Source organism: Phoca vitulina, unplaced genomic scaffold, assembly GCF_004348235.1.
Source record: "Phoca vitulina isolate PV1807 unplaced genomic scaffold, GSC_HSeal_1.0 scaffold23, whole genome shotgun sequence".
NCBI lineage: Eukaryota > Metazoa > Chordata > Mammalia > Carnivora > Phocidae > Phoca > Phoca vitulina.
Window position 1 is genome coordinate 7,766,203 of NW_022589726.1, and position 16,369 is coordinate 7,782,571.

At 43.5% G+C, this 16,369-nt stretch overlaps 1 long non-coding RNA gene across 1 annotated transcript; it reads left to right on the plus strand.

Annotated features, from left to right (window-relative positions):
• The first annotated feature begins 12,097 nt into the window (after nucleotides 1-12,097).
• On the plus strand, nucleotides 12,098-15,975 carry LOC116642132. Its single transcript, XR_004301313.1, has 3 exons — nucleotides 12,098-12,392; nucleotides 14,610-14,728; nucleotides 15,669-15,975. It is a non-coding gene; the product is annotated as an uncharacterized LOC116642132 (long non-coding RNA).
• The last annotated feature ends 394 nt before the right edge of the window (nucleotides 15,976-16,369 follow it).

Genomic DNA, 16,369 nt, shown 5'->3' on the forward strand with positions numbered 1-16,369 from the left:
TAACCATATAAAACCATGTAAGTCTCCCAGACTTCCCTTCCAAATAATTGAGCATACATAATTGTGGGATTACTGCATCACTGTTTATGACCAACCTTGCCCTTTCTAAGAGTTACTCCAATAAGTCTCTACCTTGGGGTGTACTCCCATAAAGTTTATACATCTGTGCTCCAAAAGGGAGAGGTCAATTTTACTTTTGCATCATTAAATATACAGTTTTGCAAGCACTAATGAATACAATACTTTCTCAACATACCCGATGGCTTGAAAAACAATTGGCATACTTTCCTGATGCATTTTGCAAATTTCCTCCAGTGTCTGGACTGAAAAAGCTTTATTACTAGAGTTCTTATGAACAAAGTGCTTAGTTTTGACTATGTAAAAAGAGATCCATTTGAAAGAAATGTCCAGAGCAGAAATAAATTTAAGCACAGAACAAAATAAATGCTCTCAATGACCCTGATGCAGGAGTCCCTATAAATGGAGTGTACCTCTCTACCACTATAGAGTTCTCTGAAATCTAGCCAAATGCATAAATCCTAGAAATATCTCCTAAAAGATAAGAATGAGCTTGGAAAATAGATCATCAAAGAAATATGCAGTGCCTATAAAAATAAACCACACACACACACACACACACACACACACTTTTCATTTACCAGATCCTCTTTCACTAATCTAGCAGATGGTAGAAGTTTTAAAACTAAGTTTTTTAAACTGCAATCTGATTTTCTATTTAAAGCAGAATCCTCAGCATGGTAAGAAATACAGATATACAATGGATATAATACAATCACCAGGGTCCCATAACCATGCTCATGTTAAGTTGGCCATGGAAAAGAAGAACAATTAATAAGAATTGTGAATTCAAAAACATAACACTAATTGTTAGGAATATAAATTTTTACTCCTCTGTATCACTTCTTTATAGTACCATAATCTTAAAAAGAGCATGAATTAAAAAATACCATACAAGCATTCTAATTCAGCTAGTGACATTTCGGGGTCCTCAGAGCAAAAACAAACAAGGCTAAGCAACAGCTATCCTGTGCAGGCTGGACTCTAAATAGAGTCCGAGAGTCAGACCCAAGTCTTGCTTTTTCCCCTCTTAGAAGACTCAAGCCGTTCTAATCTCTTCCCCTTTTAGTTCCCATCCTCCAAAACTAGACCAATTAAACTTTTTGCCAGTTAGTTGCTTGACTCTTGAAACCACAGCTCTGATTTAGCTCTTTGTCACCAGGGACTTTAAGGCCACGTAGAAACCATGAAGGTGAAGGTCAAATAAAAGAAGGTTCTGAGCAGCCATCGCTCTGGAACCCTACAAGGTTCACTACAGAGGCACATCTTGTACAAGGAGGTGGTTTCCGAAACAAGTTTTGCTCTGTCTCAATTTACAAACGCTAATAAAACCTCTAGGTGGGACTCAACGCTACCCACTCTCTCCCCAGCCCCCCACCTTTTAACATTTTCAACTCGAGCTCTCTGGAAGACAAAGACCTCCCTGTTGAAAATATAAAAACCACAACAAAAGAGGTTATTTGCTCTTCGGTTCTTTTCAAATGTATCTGTTTGGTGTGGAGGCATACAAAGGTGGATTCTGGAGCGCCTCGTCTCCACCGATCTTGTGAGACCAAGCGCCTTGCAGCTCAGCTGTAAGCGCACCGACCGTGAAGAGCCAGGAGATGCTGCTCTGAGCAAAATAGGTTCTTGCTGCGGCCCTTGAAGGTCCTCCTGTACTAACAGCAATTAGAGAGCCGAGCTGTAATTTCACCCCTCCTTCACGCAGGACCTTGTCTCCCCTTCCACAGGAAACAGGGCTGAGTTAGTGGGGCATGACTATAATAGGAATCTGTGACTGTGGCGCAGGGTAGCCGTCGGTATAAATCTGTCATAGGCACACTCGCAGAGGAAGAGGGACTTCCATACACTGCAGCCTTTACACTTTTTGATGCAGACACAGATTTATGGCACGCGGGAAGCGAGCGCCTTTGAGCCAAAGGGGCCCTGTGAATCAAGGCCATTTTGTAGGTTTCTGCCGCTTGAAAGAGCTACACATTTATAATTGTGCTTGAAGTCAGCCCCCTTCCAGCCCCAGGAGGCAGCACCATTTGGTTGAAATAAAACTGAGGACTTTTCCCAACAGCTGGCCAGCTCTAGTTTAAGTTTTAACAACAGGATGAATGGATTGAGGACTGCTGAAGGGATCAAAAAGCATTATGCCAGACTTTTGGAGACCCCCTTCCCCGGCTACACCGTTCCCATGTATCAGATTCATTCAGAGATGATGAACTCTGCTTTGAAGAGTTCCCTTGCATTGTTCACCCAACACAGATGCCTCTTTCACCAAGATCCTTAAAAATGATCCAACCAAGACCTTGAGGAAATGTCTAAAAAAAGTTCCAGATAAGAGAAGGAAAAAAAGGAGTCAGCTAGGAGTAAATGAAAAACCAGCCCAGAGTTGGTGTTAATTAATTAAAAACACAATTTCAAAGCATCCTTAATAGAAGACTTCCTCCACGCAGCCAGTATCTGATTCAGGGAGTGACTCAAGCAATAAAATCACAGTTGGGACAACTCTTGTGGGGCCGGCAGGCCAAGTTCAATATTTTCCCTATGAGGCATGCCTGTACTATAAAAAGAATGTGATGTTTGAAAATGAGTGTCTCTGCTCTCTGTGTGCTGGCATTAAAAAGCTTTCCTAGCCCTCCTGCCACATTTCGAGAGTACAGTATGAATCACAATCATGTGGCGAGCACCTCCTTGCCAAATTCTTTCACGCTGCTACCACGGTGCATTCCCTCTCAGGCTTCTGCCAGCAGCCTCGCTCCCCCGGCCAAGACCATCAGCGCGAGCATCGAGCATCGAGCATCGGCGGAGAGGCAAGCACTCCGCCCCACATTCACCAACGAGGAGACGAGGAGGCGCGTTATCGTAAAAACCGTAATCGCTGAACTGACTGAGTGGGCAGGAGGGGCAGAAGTCAGCTGAGAGAGGAAGCAAAGAAGCCGGAGAGAAAGGACGAGACACACAAAAGAGGGACTGACCCCGTCAAGGGTGTCGTCTCTGTGTCCGGCACGGGATTAGGTTCTTTCTTTCTTTTTCTTTTGTTTAAATGTATTTCCACTTTAGTCAGTGAACAGACAGTGCAACCTGGGTTTTTGGAGTAGAATTCAGTGCTTCAGGGAATTAGGTTCTTTAACCTCATGCTCCTCACGTACTACTTCTGGAAAACGATCACCAATATTGAGGGAACGGAGACCCACAGGTAATGGAGAAGGGGCTTTGCTGGAAGCCGAGCTCCTGTCCCTGTTGTTTTTTTCTCTCTATCCTGCCTCCTCTGATTCTGAAGCCCAACCTCGGAAAAGCCACACACTGCTCTTCTGCCATCATCTCGATCTTTTTAATACTTAAGCCGCTCTCTCAGTTACCACCGTCCCCTAAGTGCACATAATGCCACTGTCAACAATACATGCTTATTAAAATATTTGTCAGCCAGATTAACATCCACAGACCCATCTTCCACAGCCATGACCACGGAGCCCATCCAAATGCTGCTCTGGGGTCATAAAGGGGGCTGGGAGGGTGTATGGAGGGAAATATTATTGTAGTTCAACATCATGAATCACTACTGATGGAGCCACTCAAAGTTTATCCCCTACTTACATCTGCATTTCCTTTGTGTTCATTTATTGCTGTGGTTAACTACAGATTAATCGACTTGCCAGTTTTCTGGCTGAGTCTCCTGTAAGCCTAGCATTGTCTGGCCCCTATGAGGCACAAATGGATCATGAAACCAGGAAGCTCCCTGGAGTTACAATGCTTGTTTATCCCAGTCTTCTAAGTGGCCTGTTAGGTATAAGGGTTTAGAATCAAAAGCAGTGTTGGAGGGGCTAATTTTCCATGTTTCACACTGAAAAGGCAACTTGTTCCAATGGCTGGGAAGATATGGAAAGGGAGGCGAAGGAAGGAATGGGAGGCGAAGGAAGGAATGGAAGGGTCAGGTCACGTGCAAGAGTGTACAGAAAAAGCAGTAAAGTGGTCCTCTTAATCTCAGTCTAATCCAGGAAGGAGTTAGTCCTTCATGGGGTTCTGGTCTACCTGACAGGCAAGGTGGGGATGGGGCTGGGGGATGTCGGTTTTCATGGCACATGTAGCTGGCTGAGTCAGTAGTACAATATGGCTGCAAAAAAATAAATAAATAAAAAATAAAAGAAAGGGGGCGCCTGGGTGGCTCAGTCGGTTAAGCAACTGCCTTCGGCTCAGGTCATGATCCTGGAGTCCTGGGATCGAGTCCCGCATCGGGCTCCCTGCTCAGCGGGGGGTCTGCTTCTCCCTCTGACCCTCTTCCCTCTCGTGCTCTCTGTCTCTCATTCTCTCTCTCTCAAATAAATAAATAAAATCTTTAAAAAAAAAAATAAAAGAAAGAAAGATTTACATCTTAGACAGTATTCTAGAAATATATTATTTAGAATAATACTAGGTGCTGATCTCGCTTTTCTTTGCATTGATCAAATCCCAAGAATCTACTAATGAAAGATTAAGTGGGATTTTGAAAGGACTCAAAACAAAGACCTATTACTATATTCAGTCCATCATTCACTTAGCAATTATACATTGTGCAGCTATTATTTCTCAGACACTGTGCTAACAACTGGACATACAAAGATACATAAAACATGGTCTCTGTCCTATTGGAGTTGAATACGGTGAGATAATACAGTTTTCAAAGTGCTATAGTTTAAAAGTGGCCTGTACGTAGTAACCACTAAATTTGTGGTATAATAATTTTTGAGATTTGGGCAACTCTCAACTTGCTTAGTGTTTTTGCTAATAAAATTGGCCCAGAGGAATTTATCAGATTCTTTGCTAGTGAAGTACTCTGTGAGTTGGTGATGTTGTTGTACAGATCCATATTTGTGGCAATTATGGAAAAAATAAAGTGGGTGAGAATCAGTGGGAAGACAGTCTGGATAGTCTTTCGTGCAGAAGGCAGAAGAATTTTTCAAAATGATCCACCATATACGTGGGGTTAAGGTGTAGAAAGAAATAAGGAGTCAAATATGACCGCTCTGAAGCCAACCTGCCCTGCCTGGCTCTATCATTTACTCCTTAGCTGCTGAATTCTCTAGCAAATCCCTTTACCCATCAGTGCCTTGGTTTCTTCATCAGTAAAATGGAGGTGACACTAGTACGACTGCATTGAGTATTGTGAGAAAGAAATGAGATAATCCTTACAACCAACCTGATATGTGTACTGTCCTATGACCGAAACCACTTCAAAACTAAGATTTGTCAACAACTACCCACCTACTTCTTTAAAGTCACACCTGGATTCATTCACCATTCTATAAAACTAGAATATTCTGCCCTATACCTTGTTGGCCTCGTGTACTGGGTTTTCAGTTAGCATTCCTGGAATGGAAACTCTCTACGTTATTCACCTATTTTTATCTGTGTGTATATATAGTCATTCGCTATGTATGTATTTATTACGTATTTACTATGACAGGTCATCTGGACATCTACAGTGTATCTCTGAGCACCCTTGATCCAGTGCTAAGATCATTCTGTTGGGAAAGAGAAGGAACCAATATCAAATAACACTGGCAACTCACGGTCCACTGAGGGTATTGTTGGAATTACAGAAAAAAGCTTTTTTCTTTCCTGGGACATGAGAAAAAAATTGATGGTGTTACTGTAATTATTTACAACAATCAGTCTTATCAAATCCAAATGAAAGAAGTCTTAAGTATGTAGTTGGATACTAGAGTTTATGTGACAAAGTAGTAAAGAAAAAGCCTAGGAGATTAAAATGGGCACAATTAATACTTCTTTTAAAAGATGTTTAATATTTTGGATATTTGGAATAGACTGGAGTAGGGTGAAGTTAAAATCTAAAGTATAATAAACAGGCTATCAAGCTTGTCATCCTGCTCACAGTACACACACGGAGGGCAGCTCACTGCTGGCAGAAAGAACACAGGGTCGGAAGCCAAAGGAGCTGAATAGGAGCGCATCTCTAAAAAGGGATGCTTGGGGCGCCTGGGTGGCTCAGTCGATAAGGGTCTGCTTTCGGCTCAGGTCATGATCCCAGGGTCCTGGGATCGAGCCCTGCATCGGGCTCCCTGCTCCGCGGGGAGCCTGCTTCTCCCTCTCCCACTCCCCCTGCTTGTGTTCCCTCTCTCGCTGTCTCTCTCTCTGTCAAATAAATAAATAAAATCTTAAAATAAAAAAATAAAAATAAAAATAAAAAGGGATGCTGGTCCCTGGGCTCCTGAGTCATTTGTGTTATAAGTTACATAAGATAAACTGATCAAAATGCCTCACACACTGGAGGCACGGTATACATATTGGTGAATGAATCGGTGAGTCAAAGGTGTAAACGAAGTTTTACTCAAAGTTTTCTTTTTAAGAAAATATCTGTGCCTCCCTAACTGGCAAACTACATCCTATACCCCTACTCCACGATGGAAAAGGGCATTAATAACCTCCTAGAAACAAACTGCTATTTCTTATAGTCTTTGTGAAGGTGTGTGTGTGCTTCTTTGTGAGACAGATCAAGGGAAACTCTAAAACCTACGGGGTGATCTAAAAGACACATAATGCCTTGGGATCAAAGGCAAGGAAGGCATGATTAGAATAATAAACCCAAAAGTTGTTTTGTTATTTTTTAAAGCTTATCTATAACAGACTATGTTGACTGTAGATCTTACTATCAAAGACCTAGTGATCAAAATCCAAAGAGTCTTTACTGTTAATTATTTTAACTATAAAAGTTATGATCTGACTCTGGTTCTTTAAGATTTTTAGAGTTTCACAGATTCTAAGTATAAAATATTTTTCGTAATATTCTTCCATATGATGATTCGCTGGAATGTCAACTTGAAAAAGAATAGTCAGGATAAGATTTTCATTGCTGTCATTGAATGGGCCTCAGAGCAAGTCACAAAACTTCCGTCTTTGAAATTTCCCACTAAAATAACATTGACTGTATGGGGGCCAGTTGTGTAATGAGCTCTTTATAGAAAAGGCATCACTTAAGTTGCCAAATAAACAGAGTGAGGTAATTGGCCTTCTACAATTCTGGGCCACAAAGAACACACATTACTTTCTAAATGAGCTCAAAGTCATTAAAAATCCCAAGAATTTCATAATCCAACCTATAGTTCAAGAGAGTCTTGCTTACTTATTAAGGGGCGCTGGAGGAAGGTAATGAATAAAGCAGGAAATGAGACATTCAATAGACTGTGCCTTCAAATAGCAAGAGTGTGTTCAAGATAAGGCAGAGAGCGAAAGTGACCACTGCCAGTGGGCTCTTGGCTGGGAAACTGAGAAGCTCTGTCTGGAAATTTCTCTTGAATTCAACGGTACGCCCGGGGTGGATTTTTGCCTCCCTCCCCAAACACCACTGTGTTGTCTTTTAGTCAAGGTCCCTCTCAGGAATCCCCTGCAGGAATGATGGATCAAAAGAAGCTCCTCACCAGGAGGAGGAAACAAGACTGTGGGTTCTAGAGAATCTTTAACCTCAGTGAACTCTCAGCTTGAAAGCAGTTTGAGAACGGTCCAGTTTACATTCCACTCAGCAGCCTAAACTCTTAAAACTGTGCGCTGCTGATTTAGTCAATGAACAAAGTTTTTAAAGAATGGTGACAAGAGAGGAAGAAAGATACGTAAGCCAAGTTTCAGAAGACTAATCTTTTTACGTAGTAATTCACTTTTTTTTTTTAAAAAAAGGACATTTCTATGGCATAGATATTTGATATTATCACATCAAATTTTATTTTTATTTATTTTTATTTTTTTTAAGATTTTATTAATTTACTTGAGAGAGAAAGAGAATGCAGGCCTGTGGGGGAGGGGCAGGGGGACCGTGAGGGACAAGTGGACCCAGCGCTGAGCCCAGATCCCCACGCAGGGCTCCATCTCACGACCCTGAGATCATGACCTGAGCCGAAACCAGGAGTCGGATGCTCAGCCAACTGAGCCACCCAGGTGCCCCTCAAATCAAATTTTAAAATAATTTTGGAACTGGGCCTCTCAAATTATAGTTATAAAAATTTTTTCATGTCGTTGTTGTGATTATTATCATTTGAACCAAGAAATACGGGCAAGGTGTCCTGACTTGAAATTATTTTTATAAAAAAGGAAACTGGGTTTGAGATACCTAGAGTGTGCTGTAAGGTGCATGAATGATCCTGCTGCCTCAAAGCAAACTATTTTCCAGCATGTTATTTATTCCCAGGGATTGCACACATTCCAGATGACATCACCAGGGCTGCTGGTGCACAAGAAAATAAGCAAATGAGATACACATTGGCTCATGTGGCAAATCACTGGGTTTGCCAAATGGAAAAGAACAAAAACGGGGAGGGAAAACATTTTGTTTTCAATCTACAGGGATATTAATAAAACTCAAACCCAGCATTCTGTGGCTACATTTCCCAGGAAGAAGAGTCTCTTCTGGCCAAAAGAACATAACAACAAACTTTTGTATCTAGAAATATGTATCTTGTGATGTCATTTAAAAACCCACTATTTATCATAACTAGGGCTGGAAACATGTTTCTCTGAAACTTGGACACCAAGAATAAAGTCGAGGACAAATTCTACCTAAAATAATCTGTAGTTCAAAGTAAATCAATTCAGTGAGGGTAATTTGATCCATTATTTGTCACAGCTTAAAATCAAAAGCTTCTCTAGATAAAATTCTAAAGAAAAAAGAAACAGCAAGTCACCACTTATTATAGTGCTAAAGATAGGATGAAGTAAGAGAATATAAAAATTTCTTTAGGGCGCCTGGGTGGCTCAGTTGGTTAAGCGACTGCCTTCGGCTCAGGTCATGATCCCGGAGTCCTGGGATCGAGTCCCACATCAGGCTCCCGGCTCAGTGGGGAGCCTCCTTCTCCCTCTGACCCTCTCCCCTCTCATGCTGTTTCTCTCTCTCTCAAATAAATAAATAAATAAATAAATAAATAAAATCTTTAAAAAGATTTCTTTTAAAAAAGGGAAGACTTCCTATGCAAATGTAATTTATAGACACCAGAGAGAAATGAAAAAAGCAAACTGCATGTTGCTGATTACCAGTTAGAAGTAGAATCAGTTGGAAGGTTTATTATGATTTAAAACTTGTTGGACACTATTGTAAGACAATTCCAGTTTGGAAGTCATCAGTGATTAATAACATGAGTAAACACTTACAAAGTACTTACTATGTGCCAAGCCCAGCTTTTTATATAATTAACTCATTTAATGCTCTCAACAACCCAGTATATCAATACAGTGATTCCCTTACCAGTCTCATTCCGGAGCTGAGGCAGCGAAGGCCCAGAGAGATTAAGACCTTGTACGAAATCATGCAGGTACTGATTATTAGCACCTATTAATTTAGATGAGGCCAACTAACAAAAATTTAAAGATACTAATAAATATGGGGGATTTGGAAGCATAACTCCATGAGAACATGAAAAATTTTGAAAGAGAAATTTCTATTAGTAAAGTAATAATGCTGCACTTATTCAGACCTCTTACTTTGAGGATACAAATTACATGCACAAATGCACAACCTTCCTTAGAAATAAAGGCCAACGTAAATACAGTGCAAATTTCGCCCTTGACAGCAAAAGGAAGATATACTCGTGTGCTGATATTGATCAGTCATTATCAGCCGAGCAGCTACAATTTGGTAAACATGTTAATTTTTCCCAAGGGCCACTGGGCCTGCATACACATGAAAACATCACACGAAATTATTTTGCCCAGTTTTTAACCCCCTCCTGAATTCTCCAGTTTAAATGATACGTGCCTATGAGAAAAATCACTGGTGCCTTGATTTTCACAGAGTAGAATTTATTTGGAAAGTAAGACTGCTTTATCATAAACCGTGCCTCTTTCTGGAAACGCTTAGAATTTTGGAAGAAGTCACCTCGTCAATAATGTGGTCCAGCCTTTAATTTCCAGGGGAGAAAGCTCCAAGCCAAGGAGATGAAAGGCAGGTTAGCTTTAGCCTTAAGAGGGAAGCAGGACATAGCCCAGTGACTAAGAGCATGGGAGCACTTCTGAGCTGAGGGGCCTGGTAAGGTATTTTTACCTTTTTAAGCCTCACTGTTCTCATCACAAAGGGGGGGAACAAGACATGGGGTTGTTGTGGAAAGTGAGTGAGATAACAAATATAGAGCCCTTGGCACAATCCCTGACACCCAGGAAAGGCTCAGTCAGTGGTCATTGCTGCTGTATCACTCTCTTGACCCGGTGATTCATGACCAGTTAGTGTCAGAACTGAATGTAAAGCATCTTTGGAACAAACGTTTATTATAAGCTGCTTCCTTATCCCTTACATCAGAACCTGGGCCTATTGAGGGAAGACCCCGTATCATTGGTGTTTTCCCCAAACATAGACTATCCACCACCTCACTACCTCTTCTCTTTTTTTACCCTAGAATAATCCTTCAGCCTTTTCGCAAGTGTTTTCCATCAGAACAGAACTTCGAAGTTGACCATTTTAAACTCTCGGTCAGGAAGGCTCAGAACGCGCTTTCACAAAGGGGATAAACATAGATTCAGGAAGTCTGAACAGCAAAGATTCCATGGCTCACATTACCCGCTTCCTCATTATTCAAGTCCCGCTCTTCCTGGAAGGGGGAGGAGAGTCTGCCATTGATTAAACATTACAGTAACATCAGCACTGAACAAAATCACATAATCAACCTGATCTGAACTCCAGGGTGCTCGCCCCTTCTTGTGGCAAGCAGCCCTGTTTTTCAAAACCACTTGGACAGCACATCAGGTATTTAGGAACAACTCCCAATCTTTCTGCTCCCCTTGCTCCTCAAGTCCTCCTTCAAACAGAGGAGCCAACAGGGACCCAGGGCTTCCTAAGTGGCAGGCATTGCGCCAAGCGCTTTGTTTATGTTTTCTCACTGAATTCTCCCAACCACCTTTAGAGGGAGAGGGTATTCTTCTCATCCCCGTTTTACAGATGAGCTAGCTGAGGCTAAGGAGAGTAAGTACCTTGTCCAGGGTTACATCATTAGCATCAGAGCTGCTAAAAATCAAACAGCCGTGTGGACGGGCCCTCGGGACACCCGGCTTGGCCACTGCCCAGATAGGTCCCATCCTCCGCGGGCCTCAGTTTCCCGGCTTTGAGGGGATGCAGGCACTCTTGAAGTTCCCTTTCCTGCCTGCCATTCCGCGGCCTGCTGCTGCTGCAGGCGGGCTTCTTTGTTTCCCCGCTCAGCTGCTCCGGCCGGGCTTCCCTGGGCTCTGCCCTGTTTTGTTTTGGCTGCTGGACCTACTACAGACGGGCTCCTGGCAGCGCAGCCCCAGAGCGCAGCCGAAGCTTCCTCTTTCGCTCGGTTCCTGGCCGCTTCAGTACGGACAGAAAAGGTGGGCAGGGGCCAACTGGCACAAGTCACTGAAATCGCAGCGCATGATTCTCAGACGAGCGGCAGGAAGGTCGGCACGCAGGACCCCGCCGTCTGCCGAGCTCTTTCATTGACTAAGGTTGCTTTTGGCACGCACAGGCACCAGGGGTTTCCGTGCTCATTTCCCTCCAGTCGGAGCCGACAGCTTTGGAGGTAATGCTCCGCAGCCCCACGCCAGCAACTGACCGTCCAGGGACAGGCGATGGAGACATTCAACGGCAAAAGTCACAGGGGAACCCGCACGCGGATTCTCTCACCGCCGCACTGGGCAGCACGCAGCCTCCTCCGGGACCTGCCGAGGGCTCCGGCCGCGTCTGAGCACAGGGGAGAAGGTGTGCGGGTCAAGGGTGTGTAGGCGGCCGAGGGCCCGCCAGCCCGACACAGGCGTGGAAGGCGCGCCCCCCCTCCCCCGCCCCCCCAGCAGGCAGGCTTCCTTCCCCAGCATGCTGCTCTCATTAGCCGCGGAGGGAGGGAGGGAATGTGTGAGCGCTGTCTGCAGGGAGCCCAGCGAGCCAGTGAGCTCTGCCCTTCAGCCCAGTCCTCCTCCTCTCCCTGGGCTTCTCTCTCTCTCTCTCTCTCTCTCTCCCTGGGTCTAGGACAATACTCAGGCCAGGCCAGTTCCAGTCATAACTGGATCTTTCCACTACTTAGTAGCACACAGGAGGATTTGTTGGAGTGGTTTTCTGTTTTGTTTTGTTTTTGCGACTATTAAGCCAGATTGCTTCATAATCCTTTAAGTGTTTTTTAGCCAACTTTTATTTACATATCCGGGCCAGCAAGCACGTGATTCGCCCAAGGATGTCACGGAGGGAAGGCAGATGCTACAGCTGGGAAAAAAAAAAATCTGATGCTGTATCACTGAGGACACACGAACAGCTGAGCTGTCATAAGGACAACTGTCTCTTGGGCCAACACTACACAAACCTCTCAGCCTCTGGACACCCTCACAGACAAGAAGAAGGAGCGGCTGAGGTAGGGACACGGATGCAGGTAGTTCTGCTTCTCTTTCTCTCTTTCACTCTATCCGCTCCGGGGGGCAAAGCTTTGGGAGAGCCAGATGCCCGTGGCATCTCTACGTGTGAATAGTGGCAGACGGCTGGCTGTCCATTCTCTCTTCCAAACAATCCACTTAAAATGTGCTGCCTTCCTACAACTTAGACACCATCCAGAAAGCAAGCTGCACTGGCATCCACAGGAGGGAAATCTGAAGCATGTCCCTAAAGGCACTCTTTGCATCTATAGTTACTGAGTGGTTTTATGGGCTAGAATAAGGCTAGACCTATCAAGGAGCTCTTCGTGTCTTTCACCTTGTGACAAGGATAAATAGAGCCTGTTATGATTATTCTCCTTTCTTAAAAATATATCTGAAGATCCCCCAGAAGGTTAAAATGGATCCTGACGTATCAGAGAGTTTTTTAAAAAAAAAAAAAGTAAAAGGAACCTATACCCTGAGACCTAGATTCCTGGAATAAGGATCTCTTCACCAATGAGAAAGCTTTAAACATTAAAATAAATATTTGCCAGGAGATATCAATGAGGTTCTGACTATATATAGTCTGATTCTCAGGCAAAACATACTGCAACACAGTGACCTATTTGTAAGTCTTAGCCCTCCACGCTGCCTAGTTATGCAAGTTTAAGCAAGTCACTTATCTCTGAGTATGTATTCTATTATCTTTTTAAAAAGATTTTATTTATTTATTTGAGAGAGAGAGCGAGAAGGCGCAAGTGGGGGGAGGGAGACAAGCAGACTCTGCATGAGTGTGGAGCCCGGTCTGGGGCTTGATCTCAGCACCCTGAGATCATGACCTAAGCTGAAATCAAGAGTCAGACACTTAACCGACTGAGCCACCCAGGCATGCCTGTATTTTTTTTTATCTTAATATGAAAGGACTGTATTAAGGATTTCTAATTTCCCATCTAGCAGTAAAATGAAATATTTGTTTAATGAAAGAATCTATTAATATTGTCAATGGCGGTTTTTTAGTTTAATCCTTAAACACAAAGGGCAATAATATATGCTGCATAGCACAAAAATATCTCATTGCCACAACCTCGGAGAGAAATATTTTTAGGAAGCTTTTCTTACTCTTCTTGGAAGAAAATACCACATCATCAGGCTCTGTGAGTGAGGAGATGCCAGTCATACAGGACAGGGGATGAGGGTTTATTTATTCGCTTTGAACTGATATGTTTTGAAAGTGTTAGGCTTTTCCTCATGGAAAATGCTTCTGCCTCTAACATTATCTCCAGTGATCGAGAGTTAGTGTCAAAGGTTTGTGAATGGATTTCAGAATGTGCAAGTGGCACCTCCCATCGTTAGCTGTCTACATTTTTTTCTAACCACTTGCATACTTTTGGTCAACCACTGTAAAATAAACAGCCCTTCCCAAATGTTTTTGTTTTCTTTGACAGCATAGCAATAATTCACTTGGAATGCTGTAGAATAGAATAGCACTTTAACGCTGTTGTAAGGCTAGCTTTCTATCATTTCTATTCGTCGAGCGGCTTTTAACTTAGAAGACGCCAGACTGAAAAGAACATAAGACACTTTGGAAGATGTGTTATGCTTAGTTCTTCTTTTCCTATCCCTTCAAAATAGATATGCATACGTGTATCAGCACACTTGTGCATGTGCATTAACATATGTGTTTATGCATACTCTATGTGTATATTAAAAACAATACTCACCTAAAGTGCTTGCTGTTTTTGTGCCTGTACTTTTGTTTTGTACTTGAGAAGTATAGCATCTAAATTAAGGTACAGTTTAGTGTTCAGGCAAAAGATAGTGTACATTAATGTTTATTCCTGCCTAGAAAGTTTTAGAAACCAGGTCCTAATACACTCTCTGCTAACTTAGTTAAAATACCCTTTCTTGATCCCTTTTCTCCACTCACGCACCTACTAAAGAAGTTTAGAAAAAATATATAAAAGTTGGTCGAAAGAGCTTTATTTTCTTCCCTCTTGTGGGGTGGGGATTATTGTCTCAGCTGCACATAACAGAATAAAACCTCTATCTATGTGTCTAATGTGGGAGGGCCAGAAGTTGATTTGGGGAACAGGACAGACTCTGTGCCCCACGGCTAGGATAGCTTTCTAGAGGACAGCATCTGAAGTAAGAAACTGGGAGTTTGGACAGTGCTCCATTTTCATCTCAACCATCCTCCTCTCTGGGAAACCCGTCTCTAGGGCGCACCACGTGGCTCTTCCCCTGCGGTCTACGGCAAGCATGAATGCGTCCTGTCAACACAGAGTTTAAGTTCCGAGGCCAGGAGTCGATCTGCTGAGCCACCTCACCTGCATTCCTTGTAAGTGCTTGGAGCCCGAAAAGCCTGGCTTAGCTTTGGGCTTCTCCAGCAGAGAGCAGTGAAACACTGTCAATAAATTTAATTCTGGAAACCAGAGTAGTTTCCAAGCTAAGAAAATGGCCAAGGCTGACCTGGCAGACTCATCAGAGTTGCAAACAAACTGGGGAAACTGGGCTTGGCGATTTGAAAAGCTGGCTATGTGCTGGAAGCTTGATGTTGAGATTGACGGTACTGCGTATATTTAGACATTTAAATGTTAGTCACAATAGTGCTGTGGAGCAAGACAGATGACAGCAAAGAAAAAGCATATGCTTTCCAACACTAGTTTCTCATTTTGACCACACTATTATTGTATTCTTATACATGGATGAGGCCACCTTCGCTTGCATTCAGCATTATCACAGTGTCAACTCTCGAATCCCAATCTCAGGCCACCTACCTTGGCAGTTCTGCAAGCATCCCTTGTTGGCAGCTGAGGAACTGTTGGGTAGATCAAGCGCAAGAAGCAGTTTCTGCCTATGCATTCTATAGGAGACGCGGTTGCCGAGAGCCATTTTGAGCAACTTGGAAACAGCATGCTATGGCTCCAGGTCAAGAGGAGGTTCATGGTGGGGATGTGTGAATGGCGCTTCCGGGTAAACTGATTTACGAGATTACACATGAACTTGTTAACAATAGGACACAAAAATGCAAAAACTCCCTGACACCCAGGCCTTGGCTGGGGTGTGAATGGGTTCTTCTCCTCCCAAGTCAACAAAAGCTGATGACAGAGAATACTAGGGAAGGGGCTATGTTTGTGCTAAGCTGCTCTCAGAGAGCACACATATTTTCACAAAGAAAGTATGAGCATTTACAATCCCATGACGTGATATGTATGATCTGATCTGTTACTTTTCTTGCATCGAAAGGGAGTTTAATCCACTTTTTTTTTTTTAAGCAGAGGTATCAGAGAGATTATTCTGAAGAGATCTAAAGCGAACCCAACAAAAACAAGCAGAGTGTTCATTTGCCTAGTTGAAGTAGGAGATAACGCGTGTGTATCCCTCACACAAACTTTTCACTAGCGGCTCCATGAGCTCCCATTCAGAAACTGTTTTACCGTCTTCAAGTGCGGGGCTCGGACGCCAGGCCCTCTGTGCAGGCTGCCAAAATGCTAAGCGAGGCAGGGGGCACTACACATCAAAGGGGAGAGGGCAGCGTGGCACCATGCCCGAAAAGCACGCTGTACAAAGGACGAACTTGGAAGAGACCGGCTCACATCAAAAGCCACCGCGAGCTTTACACTGCCCCAGTGACCAGGCTCATTTTACCTTCCACTGGAACCTCCTTGCAGCCACTCTATCTCCCACTTCTCGTAGGAAAACTCCCTCCTTCTTTACTCCTCTCCAAGCCCCTCTCCCCAGTACCATCTCAGCAAAAAGGAACACCTCGCAACCGGAAAACTACTTCCAAGGGGCAAACGAAGCTGCCCACCGCACACCTCTCGGCGAGGCTTCCAGGCCCCAGAAGAATGTGCCCGACACAGAAGCTGCGTTGCTTGGGAAAGTGCAGCCCCGCTGGTCCACGTCAACATTCCACCCCCTCGGCCTTTCCCAAGGTCTCAGTGAGAAAACCTTTTTTTCCCCCTTTCTTTCTTTCTTT